Here is a 27,896-nt window from a genome sequence, read left to right on the forward strand (position 1 = left end):
TGGGACTCGATCCTGGGACTCCAGGATCACCTGTGGGCCAAAGGCGGTGCTAAACCGCTGAGTCACCCAGGGATCCCCAACAGGGCATTCATTTCCTTCTGACCCCACTGTGCCGCTTTCTCTGCGTGTTGGGGTCTTCGCATCTGTCTTCATGGCATCTGGAAGTATGGACAGTATTTTCTTTAAGTTTTAGATAAATTTGAGAACAACACAGTCTGGAGAAGCTGTGACTTTTAAACACTGTGGGTGGGAATATATATTAATTTGATCTTTTTTATTTTAATTTATAAGCATGATGGTTAAAAGTACCAGTTCTGGAGTCGACTGCCACTTTCTGGATGTACATCCGTGGGCAAGTCATCTAGTCTCTCTGTGCCTCAGTTTCCTCAACTATGAAATGAGGTTACAAAGTACTTAATTAAGTCGTTGTAAGTACAAGATATAATACATGAAAAGTATTTACCACAGTGTCTGCACAGAGTAAACCTGCAGTAGGTGTTAGCTGCTGTTACATAGCAGAAGTAAAACTGTATATTCTCTTTGAGTCAATAAGTTCACATTTAGGAATTTATCCTATAAAAAAGTTGTCATAAGTATTCAAAGACATTTTTAGGTGGATAGTCACTGTGGCATTGGCACTGTGAAGTAACCTAAATGTCCATCCAATGAGGGATTGGTTAACCATGAAATGAAATCTAGTGTAGCTGTTAAAAAGGGTAAAGAGCAGGGCGCCCGGGTGGCTTGATTGGGTGGGTGTCTGACTCTTGGTTTTGGCTCAGGTCATGATCTTGGGATCATGATCTCAGGGTCATAAGATCCAGCCCCATTTCAGGCTCTGCTGGGGATTCTCTCTACCTCCCCCTCCCCCTCTTCCCCTCCCCTGGCTGGAGAGTGTGTGCACACACTCTCCCTCCCTTTCTCTCTCAAATAAATAAATAAAATATTTTTAAAAAAGAATAGAGAGATTTGAATGTATTAACACGTTAAGAAATTGGTGCCATATTACTAATTTTTTTGCTATTTCAGGTTGCAAATTTTAATCATAAAATACAGCTGAAAGAATTTTGCAGTGAGACCCATATACTTACAAACTAGTTTCCACCATTAACCTTTTATTTTACTTTCTTTGTCACATATCCATTCCTCTAGCCAGCTAGCCAGTAGCTTAATATTTTAATTCATTTCAGAGAAAGTTGCAGACATCAGTACACTTCCCCCCAAATACTTCAGCATGCATAAATTGATTAGAGTCCATTACTTGTTTACAGTTCTTTTGAAAAATTAGTTTTACAATAATATGGATATTATATGAACCCATTTATGTCATAAGCGAAGATGTTTATATATGAGGGTCTACATGGACCATAGCAAACCAGTTGGTATCTGTTATGGTACCAGTATGGTAATCTGTTAGGAGTGGTGTTACTGAGCAGTGCACTTTGACTTACAAAATTTGAATTATACCATTTAATATAGTGCTGGAGCATGGCATTGTGGTTCTTCCTCCTTCTCCTTCTTCTTCCCCTGCTCGTCCTCCACCTCCATCATCACCATCACCATCAACAGCAGAGCAGCAGCAAACATAGTTACAGAACCTCTATTGTAAAGGTACAACACACTCAGGCAACCCCTGCATTTCATGTGGCAAAAAGGACAAAAATGGGACACTTTTCTAATCGGAGACGCTTGTTTTGTCCTTAATGAAGTCTGGGGTCCTTTCTGATACCTTTGTATGAGAACTCTGAATTAAAAGTACTAGCACTCCTGTAAACATCTGCACCATCACATAAGAGCCCCATTTTAACGAAATATTGAAAAACAAATGGGAATTTGAGGAAGACATGTGGGTATGTGGGTGATTTATCTCGAGGGGCGTTTTATTCTGTGAAATGCATGAAGCTAATTGGCATGTGTCACCTTGGCTAATGGGACTCGCTTTAAAGTCTGAAACCAAAGTTCTAAAAGGCAGAAAGATGAGGCTCTTAGCTTTGTTGCAATTAGGTATCCAAGTGCTTAAACCCACTTGATAATTTTCTCTTCATTTCTGTGGGCTGTGGAGTGTAGGAGGAAAAATGGGTAACCATAGGGGAGTGGGGGGTGTGAATGCAGACCTATATATAATTTACTTTCCTGGAAAGATATATAGTCAAGTCATTTCAATTGCTTTTTTCCTGGGGGCGTGTATCCTACAGATCCTGCTTGGAGTTGGGTGGCGTCCATTAGAAGTGGCAAAAACATTTTTTTATGGAGGAATTCAGGAATTTTTAGAGCTTTGCAGTGCATATTTTTCAATATGTTAAGTGCTATCAGAAGGTTTGGATACTTCAATCTTCTTTAAATAAATGGATTTTACAATTGCAAAGTGGTGACTTATTCTTTTTTGGGTTGCAACTCACAATAGCTCCACCTTTTAAGTGAAATTTTAGACACGGTGGGTTCCAAAATGCTAACTGTGAATTTTTGGGCTTTTAGCATTTTGGAATAGAGTTTAAAGTTTCAGGAGCAGCCAGCATATTTCAATTTAATCTACTGCTGCTGTGTTGTCTCTTGTTGATAGCATAATGGCAGGGCCACAGAGATGTTTTCACGATGTAAATAATTTGTGTATTATAAGTTGTCTAAACACGGCATGTGTGTGATAGGCTGCAATAAAATTGCCTGGATATGGTTTTACATGACGGACTGTAATAGTTGCTTCAGAGTCATTAGAGCCCAGTATGTAAATAATCCATATTTAAAATTGTCTTAAATGTGCTTAGACAATGGATGTGAATACCTCCTCCAGATTCATTAATTCCATCATGAATTCACAGTTCACAGCTCCTGAGGCATCAGCGTGGTTGGTCTCATGCTGGCCATCAGCAGGTCGGTTTGCCCAACTCCTAGATGTGTTTGTGAATCAGGATTGGTGTCCATCATGTTAGGGTCAGGAACATAGCCAGGTAGAGTGCAGATTACAATCTCGACCAATGACTTTCTGCCTCTCCCTTCCATCTCTGTTTTTGTTTCTTTTTGGTTTTTTAAAATAAAGACAGGGACAAGTGGGAGCAGGGACATGGAGGGCCCTCACGTGGCACCCCAGTGAATGGAGAAGCAGAGAGGCCAGCAGAGGCTGAAGTATCGTTCCTTAAAAGTTGCCCCTGAGCCAGCACAGGCAATGGCATCTCGGATCCTCTGCTCGTTTCACACACATGGTCCCTGCTGGATTGGGAGCTAGTGCTCTGATCACAGGTTGGCCTGTCTGCTTTCTTCTCTGCTTCCTTTTTGGACGAGTAGAGACCGAGACCGGCTGGTTAGCCTTGTGAAGGCCTGGGGCGTGGGGGCTGTGGGTTCTCGAGCATCTATTGTTTGGGAGGGCTGGTTAAGCTCTCTCTTTGAAACACACACACAACATAACATAAATCAGAGCCAGAATCTTTTAACATTTACAGTTTTAAATGAAATTCCTGTTGAGAGTCTCTTAAGCTAGATTTATATCTGATTTTGCATTGAACTGTGTCGTTATGTGGGGCTGAGAAACTCTTACGAAATTAAGCATAATGCGAAAACATGCTGAAAAGACAGTTCTGTAGAAATGTGAAACATTATTATGTTATAGAATATTGGAGTGAAGAAATATGCATAAAGGCACGATTACCATGGATATTTTCCTTTTAATGATCCTTGTACGATCCTTGGCAGAAAGGTTTGCTGACGTCTCCTTGCAGATAAAGGAAAATTGAGACAATATTGATATTCTACATCCATTTTGAGTCCCAGAGAATACCAGGATAGCAAACCAGTCTGTTTTCTTGTTCCGAATGGAGGCCCAGCCTGTCGGAGCTGATGCTTGCAGGGATCTTGGGAGAATCTGTCATTTGTGTTTGGGGATTTGGTGGAAGCCTACACACCATGGATGGACCAAGAGGTTGAAATAACAAGTGGAAAAATGCACTTCTGGATGTGCTGAGCTGTAAGCTTCTAGCAGCTACTAGGTTGGATGACTCTGAAGTTGTTGGGTCCTTTCCTCTGAAGAGTTTTTAGGATGGCAAAGCATCTGCCAGGGATGATTTGGGGGTGGTTGATAGAGATTCCTAGCTTGGGCTAAGCTTTATTGCTTTCAGCCAGGGACAGGGCTATCTTCCATGTACCCATCATGCTCTACCTCCCAGGGCACCTTTCTCACATAACACTCCTCCTGCTTCATTTCATCCCTCACCTGGCCTACCCTGGCCTCTCGTCAGAAGTCCCTTCCCCTTCTTGTTCCAGGCAGACCCTCTTTTGGCTGGGGATTGTGTTTCTGGTTGTTTCTGGTGGGGAACAGGAGTGCTGTTTCCCCTCCTTCTGGACTCAGCCCCCAGATCTCTATCTGCTGGCAGGAGGTCCAGGGTGGCAAGAGCAGAAACTGGCTGGCAGCACTGAGATCACAAGCCTTCTAGAAACCCTCCCTCCCCACTGAGCTCCTAGCAGGTCCCCTGGCAGGGTTGAAACTTTTCCAAAAAAAGTTGTGCCCTCTAAGCCTGGCCTTGAGATGCCACTTACTGTGGGGGTGGGGAGCTGAGGCTGAGATGTGCCCCAGGCTGGAGCTCAGAGGCCTCTCGCATTTGCTCTGGGTTACATCCAGAGTCCACTGACAGCCAGCCCATGACTTAAATGGGGCTGGCGGCAGTTCTCCTCTCTCACTCCCCTTTCTTCTGCTTTTCTTGGAAGCTCAAAAAGAACCTCAAGGCGTTTGTTACTTAGAATTGCTTGAAATTAAGTAATTTAATTCTAATTTGGGCCTGCAATGCCTGGTTCTTGGCCACCAGAGGTCACTGTAATAAGGTGGAAAGCAGGTGTTTCAGAGAGTCTTAAGTTGGTAGTTGGCTTGAAAAATTACAATGAAATCAAACAAAATCCCCCCAGTTTTCTAGCTGGCCTGGGTGTGCTGCAATGTGCTCTGGGGTGTGGACCTGCAGCCCTGACTTCTCCTCACTCGATCTACCTTGATGCAAAGCCTGGCAGAAACAGGGCAGGTGGCTGCTTGGGGAAGGGTGGATTCCCAGGGCCGCTGGCCTCTGGCTGGCGTTCTGTCATGGGCATCAGGGGCCCCACACTCGGCGGGAGGGCTCTCCTTCTGTCCTGCCCCACACACACCCTGAGCTGCATTTTCAGAGTCCATTTCTTGCAGCCATCTTGGAGTTAGGCTCTCTCAGGAGCGCTTGTGTGTGCATGTGCCTGTGTGTGTGCATGCGTGTGTGTGCATGTGTGCATTTCCCCCTTCGTAACATGGAGTCAGTAACACTACTGTCCATTGAGAGCTGTTTGGTGTTAAAAAGAGAAGATACAGAAAGCTCAGTGCTTGGCTCATGGCAAGTGCTTGATAAATGTCAGCCGTGATAACATTCTTCTGGGGAGGACCATCAGTGGAAGCATCTACACTCCAAAGAGTGGCCTGAACTCTTTTTCAGGGGCTCATGGTGTCCCCCTCCTGCCGTCTTTGGCCATCCTCTCTGTATGTTGATGCTGTCAGTTGAAAGCAAGAAACACCTGCCTTTGTTGGCAGCAACATCTGAATGTGTGTTCCAGGGACAGTGTTTGCATCTTTGGTGGGTGGCTGGCAGGAGAACCTTAGAGCTTTAGGTGGGAGGGTAGGTGGCCTGCATTAAGCAAATACTTCGGTCCTCAGGCTGGAGGCTTTGTGAGGTTTCTCATGCAGTCATTTCTTTTCCAGCTCCAAATGCCTGAATTGCCTGAACACAGTGAAATTAGAGATGCATGCGGATCTCTGCAAGTAGCCAGGCAGCATGAGGAGAGGGTGGTTTTGGATGCAGGTGCTCACATTCCTCACTGGGAACATTTGGAGGATATATGGGTCTTGGGGAAGGTGAATGCATTACCTGGGTCCTCTGGAGGGCCGTTTGGGCTGCCAGTGGAGGAGGTCAGGAGCAGTGATCTACAGGACATGCTGTTGCCAGCCGCCTTCAGCAGTAATTTCCCCTGGATGTCTCTGCGGAGGTGCCACACATACATGCACACACACACGGAAAATGACTAGGGCTGCAGAACAGGCAAGCTGGCAATATCAATGGTGGGGCTGCAAATCTGGGCCTGTGAACCCAAGTCCACAGACTGGCCACAGGGTCTGGCCCTGCCTGGCTGGGAGAGCCAGGAGACCTGGGAGACCCAGAGAGACCAAGAGTGCTGTTGGGGGTCTGCAGTTTGCAGGATGAGTGTTGGGGGCTTCAGCTGGTCCAAAGGGATCTAAAGCTGAAAAGGCACAGGCAGGACTGGCATCTGCTGAGGGGCCTCTGTGGCACAGATGTTGTGGCGGGCTCCAAAAGAGGAGAGCACTCTCTGACCTTGAAGGCATGTCCTCCAGAGCCCGAATGAGCTAGAGGCAGGAAGCTCTTGGCCCTCCCGTGGCTCCTCAGGTGACTTTCCAAAGCACCTGCTTCTCGCTTGCTCTGGAGAGGACACTTGTCCCGGGTATTGTCTTCTTGCATCCCTCCTGGTGCGTCTTCCCTGCCACTGTTCCTTGTCTCCTCTCTCCCTCTCCTTCCTCCTTCCTGTCCCCTTCTTTCCTCTTCCTGTGCACCAGCTGTACCTCCTATCCCCATGTCATCCCACCATTTGGGCTTGAGAACAAAAGCCCCAATCCTACAGATGAGGGTTTCTACACAGGTTCTGCAGTTCTCTGGAAGCAGCCCTCTTTTTTCAACCCAGTGAATAAATCTCTTCAGTCATTGCTAACTTCTGCATGAAGAGACCTTGCAAAGTAGAGCTTATCCCCCCAAACTCTGCACAGATGAATCTATCCTGTTTTTAACTCTGTGCCAGATGCCAAGCAAATGTTTTATATGCTTATCTCTTTAATCCTCCTAAAACCCCAAGAAGCCAGTACTAATGCTATCCCCATTTTTTAGATGCAAAACAGAAGTTCAGAGCATTTAAAAGATAACTTGTCTGAGGTCACCCAGCTGGAAGGTGGCAGAACACGGAAGCCTGTGCTCACCACCCCTCTCACATGTTACCTCCAGGGACAGTGGCCAGCCCCTCCTGGGAAGGCCCCCAGCTGTCACCAGCCATACCTACCTGTCTAACTCCTGTCCGCTGTAGTTGGAAGCATCCTTCCTGTTCATTCTGCCCTCTGCTAAATCAGAAAAACCCTGGTTTCCATCTTGCATGAAATCCCCTTCATGTATGTCTGTCTAATCATTAAATTGCCCCCCAGGTCAGGCTGGAACTGTTTAAACTTTTAAATATATCTACATTTGGAAGATTATTTTTTATTCCATTAGAACCATTACATGCTTACCGTAGATACCCTTGAGGGAAGAGGGTTTCTGCAGGGCAGACTGGAATGTGACCAATATTACTGAGTCCTGGTTCTTTCCATTCAAGATATGAAATTGAATGCTTTTAGAGTGCACTGTGTCCATGGAGCCTGAATAAAGCAATGTGAGTGGATTTCAGGAGTCTCCTCTTTGAAGATGTCCTCCAAGATCTGCTCTTGGATTGTGTGACTGATAAGGGCTTGGGGTGACCGCAGCCCTACCTGATACTAGTAATCCTTCTCCCTTAGAAAATGTGCATTCAGAGGCTTCAAATGTGCCCTGAGACTTTTCTGTACGAGAGACAAATGTCCTCAGGTCATTTGGCAGCAATATGGCACTTAAACAAGAATAAAATAAAAGACAAGATTAAATTAATGGCTTAGATGCTTCTATTCCTTCTTAAACTGCCTTTCCAGGTGTCCAGAGCCCAGCTTCTCTGAAAGGCCTGGGTTCAGAGGCATGGGGTGCCTTGATAGGGAGGAGACCCCTTTGCGAGCATCTCTGGCCTCTGACCTCTCTTGGCAGAAGTACACAGAAAGCCCAATTTCAGATCTGCTTCTGCATATAAATAGCAGTATTACTTTTAAATTGAAAATTTCATTTTTCCTGCCTGGTATGTAAGCAAATAATTGAGACCTAATTTACTTTATTTAATAAGCCAGCAGCCAGTGTGGGAAAGCCCACACTGGTAAGAACCTGGAAGCATTGTTTACAACCTCCCAGATTTCTCTGGTTGGGTTGTTAGGTCTGAGCATGCCCTGGAGCAACAGGAGGCCAGGACAGCAGGTCCTCCCCACCCCCGTCCCCCAAGTCCCCTGATAACTCCTACATGGCCTCCTAGGTGTGTGAAGTATCTGCTTGCAAGGTTACTGACTGCCATCTAGGAGCTTTCCATGAGTGGATCCCATCATGGGTCTCTAGTGGAGCTCCCAGTGCTCATGGGGGAAGGGCCACAGTGTCCTGGGCTGCATGGGCTTTGCTCACATGTCCCTGGCATGGAGCTGATGTGCTCATTCTGCAGAAACTTTTTAGTGCCCAACACTACTGGTCAGATGGAGAAGGCACCACATTTCTCTTGAAGAACTCATAGTCAAATGGGAGATATGGTGGGAGATAGGAGAGAAAGAATGTGGGATGGGGCAGGACTGTGTGTTTTGGACTCACAATAGGACTAGTTTTTGAATACTGCTCTTTTCACTTGATAGATGTGTGACCTCAGTAAATATATTTAGTTTCTTTGGGCCTTGGTTTCTTCATCTGTAAAAAAATGCACATAGCAATGCTTTCCCCCCAGGCTTGACATATGAATGAGCTATAAAAGCAAATGCATAAGTGTCATGGGATGCTGCCCATCACAGCTACTGGCCTGGTGAGGGCTGCCCATCAGTGTCTGCATTTCTGCTTGGGGGACCCATGGTAGGACTGTGCTTCCCTCTTCTATTTGAAGTCATCTGTGGACCGGCTTTGGCTGGTGACTTGTGTCTCTTCTGGGCAGAAGCTTTAAGTGCTGGTACGTGGTTTGCTATGTGCCCTTCCTCCAAATTGGCAACACAGATGCTCACCAGCCTGGGTTCCTGAGAGACCACGAGGCACAGAGCCTCCTCCCCAACAGCATGCACTGGATGTGTGATATGAATAAGAAACAAATCACTGAAATTCTAAGATTGATTGTTACAATGGCAGAACTTGGCACATCCTGACTAAATGTTTGAGAGGATCCATTTGCTCCTTTCCATGAGAAGGTAAAGGGTAAATTCAAGCCCCCTCTTCCATCAGGACCCAGAATTTTCCAGGTACACAGGGGAATAGGGAACTATGGGTGGAGACACTGGTGTACCGGTGCCTGCAGGACGGCACCCCTGGCTCTCGAGATTAGATTTCTATCTCCTCTGTGTGCCCCTCCTCCTCTTGCCTCCACTCCTCTGTCTCATTCTCTCCACTCCATCCCCATCTCCTCACCTCCAGGGTCCTACTCTTCTCTTGCCAGGTGTGCTGAGGCTTGGTGATCCTGGTGCTTGTGGCATGACCGGCCTGTGTCCCCAGTGAGGTTGTCAATCTCAGGACTCCACAGCGTCATCCCTCCTGCACCCAAGGCTTCCCCCTGCCCCCCTCTCCCTCAGAGGTTACCAGGGTTAGAGAGCGAGGGAGGCTCCCCACTGTCCATGTGGGGATAGCTGTGAAATGCCAGCAAGCTGGGCAGAAGGGATGTTTGAAGGGCATCTATGCATGTTTGATGCTGCCCTAGGTCCTGAGCTCTTGTGACCTGGTAGATGCTGTATAAACCCCTGAATGTGTGTTGCCAGGTGATTTTTGCTAGTTTTCAGTGAAAAAGAAGAGATTTTAGGGCTTTAACCACTCTACATATTTTCTGGTTAGCCAGTGGGTAAATTCTAGGTGAAGTGGCCCAGAATTCCCTGCTGCTGGGAAGGGAAGGCTGCTGGTCACAGCTTTACAGTTTGTCCAGGGCCTGGGACACAGAGCTTGGTGGGAGGGAGGGTAGAGTCTTCCCGGCCTAGTGGGGATAAAGACTTTGGCTGGATGGCACTCAGAGCTGTGCTTTATTAGGATAATAATACAATCACTGTGGGAACAGAGCTTATTAATTATTATGACAAGGAGAAATTTTGGAGTGTGGGGAAAGAAAGAGAGAGAGAGTCACTCCGAGGTAAAATAACACTGCACTTGGAAGGTCCAGGTAATTACGATTGAGGCAAGCGCTAACCAGATAGTCACAGTGGGAGTCGTTTGAAAAACAAAATACAATTAAAAGTTTAATATTTGATGGAATCAGTAAACTAAGAGTTGCCAGAATGAGTCTTCTCGGGGGGAGGTAGAGTCTGCTGTGTGCTTTGGTGTGGCTGGGCAGCTGGGGCGTGGGTAGCCCTGCTCCCGCAGCCCAGGCCTGAAGGGACTCTCTCCATGCCACGGGTGAATTTGTGTCCCCTTTGAGCTCTACAAGGAATGCAGCGGTCCCCCACCCGTGCCCACTTCTGAGCATCCCTCAGCAAGCTCTGGCCTTCCTTGTGCCCTCTCAGCTGCTCTGGAGTCAGGAGCAAGCAGGCTCACTTGTCGCTGGGACGATGGCTTGCATTACACACGGATATACAGCCTGCAGGTGTGTGCAGGGCGGTGCTGGAACCGGCCTCTCTGTCTTCCTAGGGGGGTTGGCCAGTTGAAGCTGAGCTCTGTGATAAGGTCTTCCCCAAGTGCATTCGAAATTGTTCATAGGACTTTCGAGACTTTAAGATGATCCATCAACCTGTGTTGCAAATCTCCTCCAGCTTTAGGAATTAGCTTGAAATTAAAGTTACAGAGAGGCCAAATCTCCCTAGACCCAAGCTGACTCAGGAACATGCAACGCGTAGTTTCATTTCAACCCGCAGCTCCCTGATATCGTGCATGAGGAATCTGTCATCAAATGTCAGTTGGTTAACTTGACACCGAAATCGGCCGTTCTCTGGGCTGCAAGCACAGCATATTTCAAGTATGGGGTCACATGCTCACTGAGTGTTGTTTTGAGTCCTGGCCTCAGCTGAAGATCCAGATGAGGTCTATGTGAGGAGTCCACGGGAAGGTAGTCTGGTCAGAACGGCCAGCATGACGTGAGCTTGGAGCAGAGAAGATTCATTAGGAAGACCCGGAGGGGAAGCAGAGCAGATGGCCACTGGTGCTCTGCTGGGCCCCCCTCAGTGCCTCTACAATTCTGCGGGATGCAGTGACTTGCAGCACACTCATGGTTACGTGCCATGCTTATGTTTTGTCCCTCATTTTCAAAGAAACAATTTTAAAAAAAGATTTTATTAATTTTTTTTTTTGTGAGAGACACAGAGAGAGGCAGAGACATAGAGGGAGAAGCAGGCTCCCTGTGGGGAGCCTGATGCAGGACTCGATCCCAGGACCCTGGGATCATGACCTGAGCCAAAGGCAGACACTTAATCACTGAGCCACCCTGGCATCCGTCAAAGAAACAATTAACAATAAGATGCGATGATTTTCAAAGTCTTTACTTACCTCATGAACGTTTATTAAGCACTTTGTGCTAGGCACTGTCCTGGATGCTGGGATACAGCAGTTAAAACAGTCACAGACCTTTGCGTTCATGGAGTTTATATTTGAGCAGGAGGAGCGGTTCAGGCAGTCAACAGGATGAGTAGGTGAACTTGGTGATGTTTCACAGGGTGACCTGTGCCCTGAAAGGAGGGGAAGGGAAGGGAGAGGGGGTGCAGGGCATGGGAGGAGGGCAGTATGAACTAGGGTGGGCAGGAGGGCTACCTTCCTGAAGCCCCAGGAATGGAGGGAGTGAGCCACATGGACATCTGGGGACTGAGAGAGTAGCAAGTGCAGTGTCCCTGAGGGGATTGTGCCTGGCAGCTTCCAAAGGGCAGTGGGGATTGTGAGGCTGGAGCTGGGAGATCCAGACGAGATGGGCCTCAGGCCACTGAGAGGGGCTGGGGGCCGCTGTTCCCCACCAGAACCCTGCCTCCATGGCCATGGAGGAACGGCCTAGGATGGGAGCCTCCATGTCTGGTATGGCTAGGGAGATGGGGCAGGAGGAGTCTGTAAATCATGAGTCACCCGGACCCTGAGATGCTCCAGGGGCAGCACTAGGGCCAGACCGCTGAATCTAAGCCCTTGTGGATGGCTGGGTCCACATTCCTGCTGCTCTTTGCTCCTTTGGATCCTGATGGGGTCGGGGGCTTGGACATCGGCCCTCTCTCAAATAGGCCTTGGCTGCACTGAGCACCATCAGGGGGTGTGGGGGGCGGATAGAGGAGGGGGAGAACTTCAGACTTCTGCAAATGCCAGCCATGGGCTCTGACACGGCCACCCAGACTATGGAATGTGTCCTTGCAAGCATGTCCCCCTGACTCTTGGCACCTAGGAAGACGAGTTCAACTTGGGGCCATGGTTCTGTATATGAGGACCTTGGTGACAGAGCGAATTTGGGGAGGAGCTGTGGGCAGGGTGGGTGGAGGAGAGGGTGCGATGGAGATGAGGGGGTATGCCCAAAGAAACCCTTGCTCCTTGAGTTTCTAGTTCTGTGGGGTGAGATGAGATGAGAGGCAGGGGCTCCCCCAAGGACAAAGAGAAAGAGAAATCATGGCATGTTTCTGAGAGCCAGATGCAGGAGCAGCTGGAGAACCAGTTGCACATAGCACAGTTTTGGAAGTGAATCCCAGCAGAGTTTGTCTTCAGCTTGAGGGCATAATAGCCATGCTGACCATTTTGGGAGGGGTGATTTGGGTTGTATGTGCTCGCGGGCTGGCCCCCCAGTCAGCCCTCTCTGTTTTGGTCTTGGCTGGCCAGGTGCTATAGGGAGGTGCCTGGAGACACCCAGAATCAGGTCAGCATCCAGGTGTGTTGATAAAAGGGTTTGATGGGAAGTGATACCACTCCTCCTCCACAGGGTCTGAAAGTTCTCTCTGGTTGCCTATGGGCTGAAGATCTCAGAACTTGGAAGGGTGACTCTGAATTCATTCCGAATGCTTTGGGCGGTTGGGGGAAGGCCACGTGCTTTGGGTGACAGTGATGCTGCAGGCTTGTAGGTGGCCTGGTGACCCTCCAGCCCCAGAGAGAAGGGAGATTACCTGCTGTCACTGCAGCTCCTGTCCCAGGTGACACTACCAAACTGGTCCTTCTACTAAATCCTGTGTCTGTGGGGCTCATGATGCAGCTGGGGTTTGGCCCGTCCATGTCTGGGGTCTCCAAGCCATGGGCTCACTTGAGGCACCCAGCGTGGTGGGGGAGGTTCAAAGTGTTGGTGATGAGCTTGGGAACTCAGCTGCTGTTTGCTCTTTAGTGAAATGTCCTTTCTGAGGAAAAAAAATCCCTGTTTGCTGGGACAGACTCAGAACATTCCTGAAACAGAGGCTGCTCCCTTTGGGTCCATATTCATTTTAAGTAAGTGGCTCCTCTGAGCTCCCAAATTGTCTTCTATTCCCAGACTCTGATCCCCATACAGCTCCATGCACCCCCTTTTCTGACCCCATTGTCCCCAAGTCCTGGAGCTTTCTGCTGTGCAAGGCCTCTACATCCCTCCCCCACCCCTAGTGCTGGCTCCCCCTCCTCCCTCTGGCTCTCACCCTGGTCCTGCAGCAGATACGCCTTTGGTCCTCCGAGCTTTTTCCAGATCAGTGTCCCTCCTCCAGTTAGTCCTTATTGGTCCTGCTCCCCAGCGCTCTGCAGTCACGTGTAGGGTCACTCTGCCCCCACTGGGCAGTGCCAAGCCTCTCCTATTCCACCCGGTTTTCACATTCTCTGCCCACAATGATGTGATGGTGTCCACTATCCCAGGTCCCTGACCTCCTCCGCACCATGGCTCCTCCTCTACCTTTCTCCCTGACTCACTTCCTTTGCTGGAATCTAGTACCCTCCAACCTCTGCCATCATGATCTCAGGTTCCAGATGCCCTTCCAAACCCTCCCGTCCTCCTTGCTCTTTCCTCTGGGTGCTTCCAACACCCTCCTCCCCTCCTCTGCCATGACTGCTGTCCTAAAGCCAGGGATCCTGGTCATCCCTGTCATGGTGTCATGGCCTCACTCATGCTCCTCCTAACTCAGCTCAGATGCCACTCGATTATCATGTGTCCCCATCTGGTCCCTGGGCCTGTCGCATCATCAGACATGCTTGCTGGAGCCCCCGGCCTCCCTATACTTAGTCCCCTCCTGCCCTGTGCCTGCCCCATCCCCTGCCTCTGGGCAACCTCAGGGCCTTCAGTTCATCACCACCAAGTGTACTCTTCCTGCGGTGCCCCCTCCCCCGTTCTCTCCTGCCCTCTCCTCTCCTCTCCTCTCCTCTCCTCTCCTCTCCTCTCCTCTCCTCTCCTCTCCTCTCCTCTCCTCTCCTCTCCTCTCCTCTCTTCTCCTCTCCACCAGCCTCCCTCCCTCCTGCCCGCCCTCTCACCCAGGAGAGGACAGGAGACATTCAGAAGGCCAGCCGGCCTCTTGGCTGCTTCACCCCCCACCTCTGTGCTCTGCTGGCTGGGTTGGCTTGGGGCAGGAGGTGGGCACAGGGCAGGAGGGGACTAGGGATGGGGAGGCCCAGGGTGCCAGCAAACACGTCTGATGACGTGACAGGCCCAGGGATCAGACAGGGACACACGGAGTGACTCCCGGGGCAGGTGGAAGCACAGGCTGGTCATGCTCTTCTCCGAGGACACTTCCCCTTGTAAACTTGATCCTGTTGTGCTGCCCTCTTCTTTCCTCTCTCCTGCACTGGCTGTGCCATCTCCCACCTTTCTTCCTCTTGCCACCTCCTTTCCTGGGTCTTTCCCATCAGCATCCACATACACTCCTGTCATTAACAAACACCCTCTAGACTCGTTTCCGCCTCCAAGTCTGACTCCGTTTGTGTGTTGTTCCCTTTACGTCAATCCCACTTGAAGGATGAGTTCTCTACTCACTGCCTCTGATTTTACCGCCACCTCAGGTTCCGACACAAAAGTAAATTGCAGCAGCCTCCCCTCTGCTCCTCTGTAGTGTGTCCCCCTGCTTCACCCCTGCTTTCCTCTAGTACATTCTTGACACAGCTGCACGATGGATCTTTTTAGAACATGCCTCCCTCCTCATAGCCCTCGCATGGGGCCCCCTCTCATTTGAGCTAGACTAGGGTCTTTACTGTGACCAGCAAAGCCCAATGGGACCTTCCCACCCACGTCCCTTAGAGCTCACCCCTCACCTCTTCCCTTGCTTAGCCCAAAGATATAGGTCCCTTCACTGTTTCTGAATCCAGGGCCTTTGCACAGGCTCTTCTTGGCTCAAATGTTCTCTCCCCGAAGTATCAGTGTGGCTCCCTCTCACTCCTGCTGTAAGCTTGCAGTGAGAACAGTGGGACTTCTGTCTGTTTTGCTGTGTCCCTAGCACCTGAACAGAGTCTGACAAGTGGTTGGTGCTCCGTGCACATTTGTGGAACAAAGGAATGAACACTGTTGGCAGAGGCACTGAGTTCTGATGAGACGGCTCTCTTAGCAATGCAGCCTCTGGCGTGATCCCTTCCTGTGGGCCCTGCAGGCCTCTGAACTAATTGGCCTTGGGGATGTCTTTCCCACTGGCCATGTGTTCCCATCCCCTTTGCTGCAGTGAGTGCTTGGGGGAGGGGGTCCATGTGCTCATGGTCTCATCACAAGCCGTCTGCCCTCCTCACCTCTGAGTGGGTCATGGCTGGTGCACAGCTATGTCCTTTCCCACTGTTCTCACTGCAAGCTTACACAGGGACCCGAGGGCTCTCCTGAAGATTCATGGACAGTTCCCGGATGAGCCCCATCCATCCCTGGGGGGGAAGGATGGGAAGAGAGACCACTGTCCAGCATCCCTTGGTTCCCACAACAAAGAGCATGCCCTCCCTGCATTTGTCTGAGTTTGAGGTCTGATGGCAAGACCGATGGGTGAGCCAGGGGCCAGGGAACATCACCTACTTACTCATCTTCTACTTCTTGCTTTCCCTTTCCTTTCCCCAGGAAAGGCCACTTTGTCAGAGGCCACTTACAGGGCCCGGGGGCATGTTCTCTCCGACTGAAGATGAGCTGAGCTGGACCTGCCATGGGGGTGCAGAGGAGTCGTGGTGCTACCATTTCTTTCAGGCCTCTTGGGAAGCTCACCCTAGGAGCAGGCCCAGCCCCTGCATAGGCCATGTAGGCCGATGTGACAGTGTTGTGCAGATAGCTTGCAGGGCACCATCCTAACCAGGAGCTGAGCACAGCAGCTCACAGTGTGGCCTTTGGGTCAGGCTGACCTAAACTCGAGTTACTCTGCTGCCACTTCAGTGTCCGCACCTGCAGAATGGGGTAGTGGTAGCACCTAGCTCACTGGGTGCTGTGAGATTGAATGAGAATGCACGACCAGTGCAAACATAGGAAGTATTCACCGGTAACTCTTCTTATTTTAGGCAAAGCCCTAGAATTGAGAATCAGAGACTTCCCCTTACAATAGTGTTAAGAAATCTGCGTGCAGCACCACAGAGCAAGGATGGTCCTTCTCTGCCTCTCGGTGGCTCCAGTGGGACACAGTGTACCTGAGCACCCCCTTCCTTGGCTGTGAAATGAGGCACACATGAGAGAACATTTGAGAAGGGGCTCTGAACTCAAATACAAAATGTACATGTCAGGAACTGTTGGCATCTGTTACTACCTCCCCATGCAGCAAACATTCATTATGCCCTAGTTTCTGGGTGCCATGGGAGGTGGCCAACTGCCCTGGGTGGCTCCATCTTTATCTGGAGGCTGTGGTGGCTTCATGGCAGGAGGCCCCAAGACCCCCCTCAGCAGAACCTAGGCCACTTGCTTAGTCTGTTCCACTCAGGGCTTCACCTGCCGGGGCCAGCGCAGGCACACAGGGCCTGTGTTCTTTGCTGAGAGTCCCAGCTGGAGGGATGTTGGGGCTGACTCAAACAACCCCAGTAGAGAATAACTTCTGGTCCGAAGGGCCTTTCTGGGGGGCCTTCCAAATTAGGTCCTGTCCCTTGCTCCTCACTTGGCACACGGAATACCATTGCTCTCCCCCCACCCCCCCGAAGTTTCTGTACTTCCCACTAGGCTCTGCACAATCCCACTCCTGAAAGGCTTTGGTAAGGGTTGGAGGTGAGTGCAACATGCAAGGACACAGAGCTGATTCCCAGGGCCCAGGGGCCTTCAGGTTGCATATCTTTAGGGTTACTCCTTACCTGGAACCAGCCAGGGAATGGCATGCCACAGACATGCATGGTTTGTGCCGTGTCACCGTAGTGCTTTTGAATATCTACCTTTGTGGCCTCAATCCTTTATTTTTAACTTCTCAAGTAACTGAGCCTGCAATTAGGACTTACCACCACCAGGTGGGGAGGGTGAGCGTGGTCCCACCTGTTTACTGGGGCTGTATGTGATTACCCAAAAGGCGTTTTGCAATCATGACTTTCCTGGCAATTTTTACTTTTTAAAATAAAAGAAAAAGTACTCTGTTAAAACAGACAGACAGACACACACACACAAACACCCCCCCCCCCCCCATAGTGCAGAACACCAGACGTAAGTGCTCCTGGGTGGGTGGACCTAGCCCATGTTTACTGAACACCTTTTTTTTTTTTTTTTTTTTTAAGATTTTATTTATTTATTTATTCATGAGAGACACACACACACACACAGAGAGAGGCAGAGACACAGGCAGAGGGAGAAGCAGGCTCCATGCAGGGAGCCCGACGTGGGACTCCATCCCAGGACTCCAGAATCACACTCTGGGCCAAAAGGAGGCACTTAACTGCTGAGCCACCCAGATGTCCCTACAGAACACCTTTTATACCCAGGTCCTATGGTTGGTGCTGAGGACATAGCAGTGGATATGATGGAGTGTTCCTGCTGATGGAGGGGCACAGAATCTGGGGAGGGCGAGGCAGATCTCTGAGGAACACTTGCCAGGCACTGAGAAGGCAGTGTGAGTAAGGGAATGGCTCAGGAGAGGGGCCTGCCATGCCACAAGAGGCCTGGGAGACCCGAGCCCTGTGATACTTTAGGGAGTGGACATAGGCAGGTGTGTAGCTTTCCCTCCCAAAGCCATGGAGACCAGGAGGTGTGTCAGGGCCGGCATCCCAGGCTCATTTGTTGCTCCAAACTGTTCACAGCTTCTCTGGACCTCACTCTCTCCTGCTCACCCTCATGGCTTGGGGCTGGCACCTCTCTGGGTGGATGGAGAGCCCCGCATAGGATGGAATTAAAGAGATGTAGCCTCCAGCTCTGTGCTCTTTCCCACCAGGCCTGAGACAGGGTCCAGCTCTGGGCTCTCCATGCTCTTCTGTCTCTTCGCAGTTCAAGGCTCTTTTGGAAGTTTGCCTGCTGGGTGATGAAGGTAATCTCCATTTCTGCCCTTGAGTTTCTCAGTTGGGAAATGGAGACATGGGCACGGGGCTCCCTGCCCCAGTTGCCTAGCATCCTGCAAGGCGTGTAAACCTACTCATGCACTGGCTGCTTTAGCAGGAGTGGTCCTGGGGATTGATCTTTGAAAGAGCTTATATCTCTGCCAGAACAAAGTATATAAAAAGGCCAACTTTACAGGTATTTAAACATAGATTTAAAGTGGATTTTATGATACCTCTTTGCAGCGGGCTCGGCAAATCTCAGGTTGGCAGGATGGCTCTTGCTGCATTCAGGCCATACTCTGCTCAGGCTATGGCTCCCCTCCTTCCAGACAAGGGGCCAAGATTCCAGGGGCCTCCTTAGGTACTTGGGAGGGTGTCCAGCTGCCGCTGGACTAATCTGACCCATGAGGGTGATGTCCCATCCAGGTCAAGTGCAGAGCCATGGTTTTGTTTACATTTGCATGAGGCCTTTCTGGAAACCATTTTGGCAGTTGGTTCTGATAACATGCCGATTTCGATAGAGATGAGGGTTTAGTGGAGTGGGCACTCCAGCCTGGTGTAGTCATGGTTTGTCATGGATCCTGTATCATGGCCTCTACTCTGGCCATAAAGCCTTCCTCTCTGAGCTGGAACAAACCCAATGACTTCTCAGCCTGGACTAGGAGGAGGATTTCCTGCAGGAGGATATTTCTTTCCTGAACCCCAGATCCCGGAAGCCCAGCCAGGGAAGGCCCTTTGGTCTGGGCAGAATTGGGAAGAGCAGAGGGCTGTTTTCCACTCCAGAGGCAGGGAGGGGACACTTTCAGCAAGATCAGGTTTTCTCAGAGATGGCCCCCCATTGTGGAGGTTGGTATCCCAAGGGGTGGGAGTCCATGAGCTTGGCTTTATTCCCCAGAGGACCGCCTTGGCAGGAGAGTGTCCTCACCCTCCTTCCCCTCACACCAGATGGAAATAGCCCTGCAGACATCCAGCTTTGCCTGCCTGAGGCTCTTCCTTGGACTCCCCAGTGTCATGATACCTCTGTAGTGGCGAGGATGAGGTACCCCTGACCTCAATCTGAAGCTTCCTGCCCTCTTCCCTGGGGCACTGGGAGAGAGAGTTTCTGACCTTGCTGATTTATTTTATACTCAGCCTGTGTTCCTTGGCCAGGGGTAGCTTGGGTTTTCTCATTTCTGTTCCAGGCCTGATCTTTTGTGGGGAAAAGTGGAGGAAGACATCCAGGAACCCCATTCATGGGCCACTGGCCTGCCTGGAACCCTTGCTTCTGGGCTGGCAGAAGCTGAAGGTCATTGCTATGGAGATGCTACTGCCCAGAAGGCTAGGATGGGCATTCACATAGTCCCTCCACTTAGACTGATGCCCAGTAGATGTTTGTGGGATGAAAGAATAGGTGGAAGATGAGTGAGAGGTGATGGGTGGCCCTGTGAGTGTCAGAGTCCTATTGGGGGTGAGACTCCCCTGAAGCTGGGCTCTCCTTTTCAGAGATAACGTCTGGATGGATGGAGTCACCCAAGTTCTAGGGTCTCAACACAGAGACCATGGCTTATGAAAATCCCTTCTTTTCCTTAAACTAGCATAATTTAGATGTCATCTGGCCCCATGGAAGGCTAAAAAATACTTCTGATAAATCAGACAGTTTCCAATGACTGAAGGGAGCATAGAGAATGGTGGGTGCGTGCACACACGCCCACTCCACCTCTTTCTTTCCTATTGTGTGCTCCAGGCCATGTCTGTAGACTCTGGAAGCTGTGTTCTTCTAGACTCAGGGTGTGAATTCATGGGCCGGGGAGTTACATACTTGGGTCCTCCCTGGCCTCCCTGGGCATTCAGCATTGCCACTCTATTCCTGAACTCTCCTCTGCGTCTGCCCCTGGGTCTCCCCAGGATGTCCCACCACCATCCTCTCCATCTCAGGGTGCCCTCCCTCCCCACCCTACCCCTGCATAGTTCTCTCTAGACTGACTGAGGAGGAGCTCCAGTGAACTCCTTGCTTCTCTACTTACCCCAAGGACTCGAGTCTGGGTCAGTTCAAGATGTTGTCAAGTGGATGGCAGGGTGGATGGGGTGATGCTGACAAACCTGGCAAAATTAGAAGAATTTAAGAAATCTCTTAGTATGGTTACCATGCTGGTCTGATTATGTTCACTCTTCCTCAAATGGCACCCCATTTTTTTTTATTCTCAAGGGAACTTCTTCCCAGTCCTGATGCCTAAAGCAATCAGAGTGGATTCATGTGTGTTGAGGAGGATTGAAAATAGCATATAATGAGTGGGCTTTATTGAGCTTTCCGTTGTTCTGGGCACTTATGCTTAGTGCTTTAAAAATATAATTGGATCTAAATCTCCCCCAAACACTAAGAAGCAGATGCTGTTATTACCCCTCTTTTAGGTAGGAGTGGTCTAAGGCCCAGGTAGCAGAAAAAGTAAGTGGAAGAAGCAGGACTCCAATCTAAATCCCTAGCCCTTAGCTGTGCACCTGCCCCCAGACTGGGCCCCAGGCTGCTGGCATGGTTGGTGTGCCTTCTCCCTGACAGCCTGTGGTACCCACGCATCTTAGGTGGACACTTGTGAGCAGGGAACCTTATGGTGGGTGTATTCCCTTCCTAAGAGGCTGTGTTAGTCTTCTTGGGTGGCCAGAAAAAAGTACTACAGACTGTGTGTGTGGCTTAAATCACAGACATTTATTTTCTGATAGATCTGGAGTCTGGAAACCTGAGATCTAGCATTGGCAGGTTTGGTTTTCTCCCTAGGCCTCTCTCCTTGGCTCGCAGATGGCTGCCCCTTGCTGTGTCCTTACACCATCTCTCCTCCACGTGTGTATCCCTGGTGTGTCTCCCTTCTTGTAAGGACACCAGTCCTGTTGGATTACAGCCCACCTTTAGGACCTCATTTTACCTTAATCGCCTCCTTAAAGGCCCCATCTCCAGATGCAGTCACAGGCTGAGGTGCTGGGGGTTAGGAATTCAATGTGTGAATTTGGCAGGGGGACGCCATTCATCCCATTACAGGGGCCTTCTGCTCCACGTTGGTGGCTTCTTTTTGAGGTGGCCACTCCTCTACCTATGGTGTACATGGCTTCCGGCCGCCAGGGGAAACCAGTGAGCTGCAGGTCATGGGTATACTGGAAGATGCTATGGCCACGAGCCCTCACACCCTTGGATTTTATGTGCCATCCAAAGCAGCATACATTTTCTCCAGACTGTGGAAAGTTTTGTGGCCTCTTGTATAATACAAGACAAGGCTTCTGCATCGAAATTGTTTGAGAATTGGGTTCCAATTTCCCAGGAGCACGTAAAGTGTTGCCAGAAAAGCAGAATTGTTGGAGATTTATGTCGGTTTTTCTGACACAAGGAAGATTTCCTTTTGTTTCTTGGAACTGACTGGAGTGTGCTTGCCAGAAGAGCGGCCTCAGAAGGAGCAGATCATTTTCCCTTGTTCTTCCTTCTTCTTTTTTTATTCCCTCTCAATTTATTTTCAGGTCAGAGCTTCATGAGGTCGCTGAAGCTGTGAAATCTGACAGACTCGCCATCTGAGCAAACAGACTGTCCAGGAACAGGTTTTATTTGGCTCACCAAGGCGATGTGACAGTCTGGGAAAATCCCCAGTCTTTCCATTTTGTCTTTGCCTGAAAGAGTTTGGTTCAGTTCAACAAATATTAATTGAGTAACTCCTTTGTGCCAGGTATGATGTCAGGTGCCAAGGCTCTGAAATTGGGTAAAATCCAGTCGTGTCCTGAGCAGGGCAGACATGTAAACACACACGTATTCTCAAGGTGAGTCCCACACAGCCCGGGATATATATTCAGCTGGGCTGCCAGCTGCCTGTGCTCACAGGCTATTAACCTATTGAAACAATTTCGTAACTATTGATAAAGATGGTGCCACCCCAAGCTCCCTGAGTGCCTCTTCTGCTCTAGCTTGTGTCCATTCTGGGCAGTGGTGTCTACAAAACCATTTACTCTATGGGATGTTACCCCTGTGAAGGGCACATAGATATAAGGGGGCTGGGGTGAGTGTTAGGTACCAGGAAAGGCCTTTTGGAGGAAGTGGTGGCTAGGCCAGATTTTGAATAGAGTTGAGCAGACAGACTGGGGAGGGCAGGAGGAAGGCTATTCTAAGTAGGGACATAGGCTGTGCCAAGGCTCTGAGGCAGTCAGTGTCATGGTGGGCTTGGTGAGGTGGTGACAGAGCAGGGAGGAGGCAGAGGCAGAAGCAGTGCGCTGGTAGTGGGGATGGAGTGGGCGCGGCACCAGACGGTGGTAGCTGGGTGGAGGGTAGGGCTGGCAGAGGGAGCTGGGAAAAAGAGCCCGAGCCAGATAACCAGGGATTTGAATGTCATACAGCAGTGCCGGGTCATGAGGATGAACGAATAAAGGGTTTATTGTGATGATTTATATGGTCCAATTACATTTTTAAAGTGTACATATTTTAATATCCCACCTTGTTCCAGAAAGGATTTCAGTTCTATACACATGGCTGATGCTCAATCAATGGCTGTGTATTAGATTATATATTTAAGGTAAATTATAAGGAAACATAATACAGTTAAATGTTTTTGGTGCAAAAAGTGATGAAAGGAAGAGAAGATGAGACAGGGTTAAATGGTGGAGTGTGCGACACAGAACTGTCTATCAGATGCCCTCATAAGTTCTGAGCACCCAGTGAGTGACAGGGGAGACACCATCCTTGAGAGTCAAGTGAGGGTGTGCGGGAAGGCCCAACGAAGGCCTCGTGAGGAGTCTTCTTGCCCAGTGGCAGTGCTGCCACCGTGGGGCTCATGCTCAGGCCTGAAGAGCAGGCTCTGGGAGCCCCAGCACCTGTGCTATGAGGGTGGCAGGTGTGCAAGTCTCCCATAGCTGCTGTAACCAGTCCCACAAACCCAGCAGCCTAAAGCGACAAACATTCATTCTCTCACAGTTTCAGAGGCCAGGCGTCTAAAAGCAAGGTGCCAGCAGGGCCAGCAGACACGGACCTGCCTTATCTTCACTTCTGGTGGAGGTGAGTGATGCTTGGCGTTCCTGGGCCTGCAGCTGCATCCCTCTGGTCTCTGCCTCCATGGCCTTCTCCCTGGTGCATCTGTCTGCACATGGCCAGGCACGTGAGACAGCTGTACCCTCTGTAGGGCCCACCCTACCCCAGTACCACCTCACCTTAGCGTAATCACCTCCGCAAATATTCTATTTCCAAATAAGCTCACATTCCCGGGTACTAAGTTAGGACTCGAGCATATCTGTTTGGGGACGTGATTCAGACCTCAAGAGCAAGCCGGATCCGGTCTCAAAGTGCTGGTGGAAAGTCACGGGGGTATCTGTACCACAAGGCCTTCAAGCATGTGCTGAGGCACAGGCTCCAGGGGAGGTTGTCTGGAGCATTTCACTAACTAGTTTGACCACGAGCACCTTTCTACCTCCTCCCCCTGCATCCCCATCCTTTTTGCTTTATTTTGGGAGAACATCTGTGGAGAGAACGTTCTGTGGCGCATGCCGTAGGAAAGGCTGGGTTAGCTGCATTGCAGACAGGAGGCAGGGACAGACAGAAGCTTCCCCTTCTTGCAATAAAAGACTCCTTCTGAAAAAAAAAAAAAAAAAAAAAAAGACTCCTTCTGAAGAAAATACCATTGCAAGACCCCTTCCTCCCTTTTTGTGGTTTTAAACATGTTTTGGATCTGAAATACGTCCTGGCTCTAATTTGCATTTGGATTTAGATTTAAAGTAGTAGACATTTTCTTCTCATAAAAAACAGCAGGTTGTAGATACAAAACGGGAGCCAGTGTAACAGTCATACCCTTTGGGCTCCTGTCCCCGTGGGGCATCCTGCTTGCGGGGGAGCAAACATAATAGTGAAAGAGCCAGAGACATTTTCTGCTCTTGCAGTTTACATGCTAGTGAGGGAGCAAGGAAAGTAAATCAGTGCACTAGTCAGCTTGGCTGCTGTAACAAAATACTGTGGGACAGGCAGCTTCAACAAGTCATTGATTTTCCCACAGTCCTGGGTGCCAGGAAGCCTAAGAGCAAGCTGCTGGCCACTTTGGGTTTTGGTGAGAGCCTGCCTCCTGGCCTTCAGATGGCCACCCTCCCACCGTGTCCTGGCATGGTGGGGAGAGCTCTCTCTGTGTCTCTGTTTCTGTCTCTGTCTCTCTCTTCCTTTTATCAAACCACTAATCCCATCATGAGGGAGGTACCTCACATGGGGAATGAGGACTTCAAGAGGAATTTGATGGGGACGTGGTTCAGCCCAAAGCCATCAAGTAATAGATAGTCATGACCACGTCCTTAGTAAGAAGTGCTGTGGAAGGGAGTGATGGTCTAGGGGGGAATGCTCCGGGGGCTAGTCCCTGAGGAGCTGGGATGGGAAGAGAGGGAGGGAGGCGGCCTAGGAAGTGCCAGGAAAGGTACGCATCAGGTGGCAAGAACTGAAGTTACAAAGGGCCTGGGATGGGAAGGGGCTTGTTGTGGTCCAGGCCCAAGGAAGGCCCACTGGCTGCTGGAACTCTGAGGTGGTGGTAAGTGAGGGTGGGCATGGTGGGAGGGGGCGGGGGGGGGCAGTAGAAGAGAGCCCTGAGATGTGGCAGGGTGTGGTCAGGCACCAGTGTGCCTGGTAAGCAGGTGTTGAGCAGGTGTCCAGGTGAGACCGGAGGGGCCTGGCAGTGGTGGTGAGGAGCAGTGCACAGCTCTGAGGTGCCCTTAGACTTAGAACCAAAGAATTTGTGGGTTTTCGACTTCAGTAACCAGGTGATGAGCAGAGCAGTATATTGAGGAGGAGAAACAGGTTTAAGGAGGCAAAACAAGACTATTTTCAACATGTTAAATGTGAGATGTTTATTATATGTCCAAGGAGGCAGCTGGGCACAGGAATCAGGAGCTCAGACAAGTAAGTTTCTTTGCCAGTGACTAGACTAGGTGCTGTTGCAAGCCATGAGCCAGGCTAAGATGCCTCAGGAGAGTGCGGGCGTGGGAGTGAGGAGGGCAGGCAGGGTCCTGCAGGGTTCAAAGTCCTGGGTTAGGGGAAGGGAGGAGGTGGTGATAGCGGTGGTGAGAGGGAGGGCGGGGCGGGCAGGGGGTGTGTGGTCAGTTCTGTGCAAGGCCACTGGGAAGCTGACGTGGGAAAGAGGCCAGACTGGATTTGGTGGTCTGAAGGTAGACCGACTGTGGAGAAGTTTAGCAAAAACGCAGTAGACAGGAGCGATAGGAGTGGAATGAACAAACAGAGAGGGCCAGAGAGAGGACGGGGAGAAGAATTTTGGCTAATGGATGACACAGAAGAGAGAAAGCTTGAGAAGGTGAGAGAAGATGAGATACAGAGCAACACTAGAGGGACCTGACCTGCCTGGGGTGGGGTGCTTCTCTGTGGCCACAGGAGGGAAGGCAGTAGGGTTGGAGGGATCAAGAAGAGAGAGCTGGACTGGTGGTGGAAGCTCAAATCTGAATGTAGTAAAGACCAACCAGGGAGATACTTTTTCTTCCAACCTGGAGAAGGATTTTTCTCCTTTCAAAGAGCAGGTAGCCTCAGGTGTGTGTATCAGTGTCCACCGCCCTTTTACACTGGGAAGGGTAGCAGTACTTAGATTGAGTAAGAGGAAGTAGAGAAGAACATGGCACTTGTTTGACTGTGTCAAGGGTGTCTGAGTTGGCTGTAGTGGTTCGGCATCACCCGTCTTGGCCAAAGAAATGAGGCCTGTCATGCCTATGACAGGACAGACTGACTTGTGGGAGAAGCCGAGGCCACCGACCTTGACTTCATGCTTGTTGGTGTCCTAACTGCTGGCTTCCTGTCCAGCCTCTGTTTCTAGGCCCCACTCTTGCCTGGGGTCATCTCTCTCTCTGGCCTTTTGCCACACCCCAAACATGTCCTCCTTCCCTGTTGGCTCCTCTTCTCCTGGGGGTGACAGCCTCACCAGTGTTGTCCTTGGCTCCACCTGCACTGTCTGGTTTTAGGTGGGCTTCTCCACCTGGGCATACTAAGCATGAAAGGTACATCTGTCTGTGTACATACACTGATTATTGAGAAGCAGGGCATGTCATTGAAAATAGTTGGAACAGATTTTTCTCGTCTTGGAACAACACTAGTTAAAGAAGAAGCAAACTAGGGACACCTCAGTGCATCAGTGGTTGAGTGTCTACCTTGGGCTTAGTCGTGATCCTGGGGTCCTGGGATCAAGTCCCACATCAGGCTCCTCGCAGGGAGCCTGCTTCTCCCTCTGCCTATGTCTTTGCCTCTCTCTGTGTCTCTCATGAATAAATAAATAAAATCTTACAAAAAAAGAGCAAACTAGCTAAATATCCATTTAACTACTTGAATAAAAAGGTTGCATCCTTTTGAAAGTCTTGATGCTAACGGTATCTGTGCCATGTGATAGCCGCCTTCCTCCCTTAGCCTGGTAATATCTCAGGGGGAGCATCTGGGGCTCATTTCACCTGAGTAATAGGTGAAATTGAGAGAAAGAAAGTTTTGCTTCCTTGCTGGACAAAATTGTCATCTGGGAGGTGCCCTGGGTTCATAGTTTAGGAGAACACATTTGTGTCCTTTACCTCTGTGATCCTATTTGCTGTCCTGATTCCCTGAGACCTGACTGGGGTTTGAATGTTCTATATTCTATTTCTAGACAGTCCCTCGATTACTTTTAGCATTCATTCATTCATCAAACATTTGAGTGCCCACTGTATACGGGGCACTGTGCTACTTGCAGGGGGTACAGAGAGAACAAAACAGACACGCGCCCTGCTTCTAAGTGTGTATATTTTGGTAGCTTAATGCCAAAGGTCAATTTCTCCAGGCGGGACAGCTTTTTGATTGTTTGCTCAACAGCAGTCCCCGTCTTCTTTCTTGCTAACAGGTGTCAATGGCCAGATTTTTGGGGAGAGGCCAGGTCTCTTTCTAGCCATGGGGAGTCAAATTGGATCAATCTAACCCATCACGACTAGTGGTTGGTTTAGGGGCAGGCTGTCACTCACTCAGTGCCAGTGGGATGTGCAGGAGAGCTGGGAGAAATTTCCTAGCTCTTTCAAGGTGGTGTGAGAGTTCACTCTTCTGGGCTTTGAGAACCTGATGACTTCAGGGAGCTGTTGTGACCTCCCAGCTGCCACTCAAGTGCTGCCATGTGGGTGCAGCCCGAGGTCAGTGCGTCTGAGCTGAAAGAACAAACACAGGTTCCCGATGATGTCAGTGACATCACCCGTCCCTCCAGACCCCCTGGGACATGAGATAATGCATTTTCCTTTTTGGGTCAGGTTTAGGTTCAATTTTCTGTAATCTCACAGCCAGACATATTCTTGTTGATATAGACGCTTCTCTCTTCAATCCACACACTGTCAACACCAGCCTCCTTTCAACCCTTTCCCATGTTCCTTGTCCTGCACTCAGTTTCATGCAAAAGTGCTTCCTTTTCTAACTTGCCAGTGCTTCAGAAAATCTTTGCTTCTGTCTTGCATCCCCTCTCTCCTGCACAGCGCCTGGGTCGCCTGGTGTTCTGCCTATATAGTAAGATATCAGTAAGCACTTACTGAGTTGAATGTGAATTTTAAGGATAGGACTTTAAATTTAGTGACTACTCATGGGGTTCTGAGAAATTATTGAAAGCCAGTCAGTGGCCTGAGGGGAGTTCGGGCTGATCCGGGCAGATACTACTGGACCAGGCTGGTGGTGCCAGGGATGAAAGTGTCTCGAAGGAGGTGCCAAGGAAAATCCATCATATGGCCTAAGCTCTGTTTTTTTTTTTTTATTGAAAAATCCATTTATAAATAATCTGCACAGATAAAGTAAAATGTACTTTATTGGGATTCAGA

At 49.8% G+C, this 27,896-nt stretch overlaps 1 protein-coding gene across 6 annotated transcripts in view; it reads left to right on the plus strand.

The window, feature by feature from the left end:
- Nucleotides 1–27,896, plus strand: part of LOC121499484 (calmodulin-binding transcription activator 1) — a 734,632-nt gene that overhangs the window by 102,438 nt on the left and 604,298 nt on the right. The window contains exon 1 of one of the 6 annotated variants that reach the window (XM_041770129.1): nucleotides 23,032–23,112. The exons of the other annotated variants lie outside the window; for them this stretch is intronic. The gene's annotated coding sequence lies outside the window, so the exon portion shown is untranslated. Of the gene's footprint in view, nucleotides 1–23,031; nucleotides 23,113–27,896 lie in introns of those variants that run through there. 6 annotated transcript variants of the gene reach the window in all.

The sequence above is a fragment of the Vulpes lagopus genome, chromosome 10 (assembly GCF_018345385.1).
Source record: "Vulpes lagopus strain Blue_001 chromosome 10, ASM1834538v1, whole genome shotgun sequence".
In the NCBI taxonomy this organism is placed as follows: Eukaryota; Metazoa; Chordata; class Mammalia; order Carnivora; family Canidae; genus Vulpes; species Vulpes lagopus.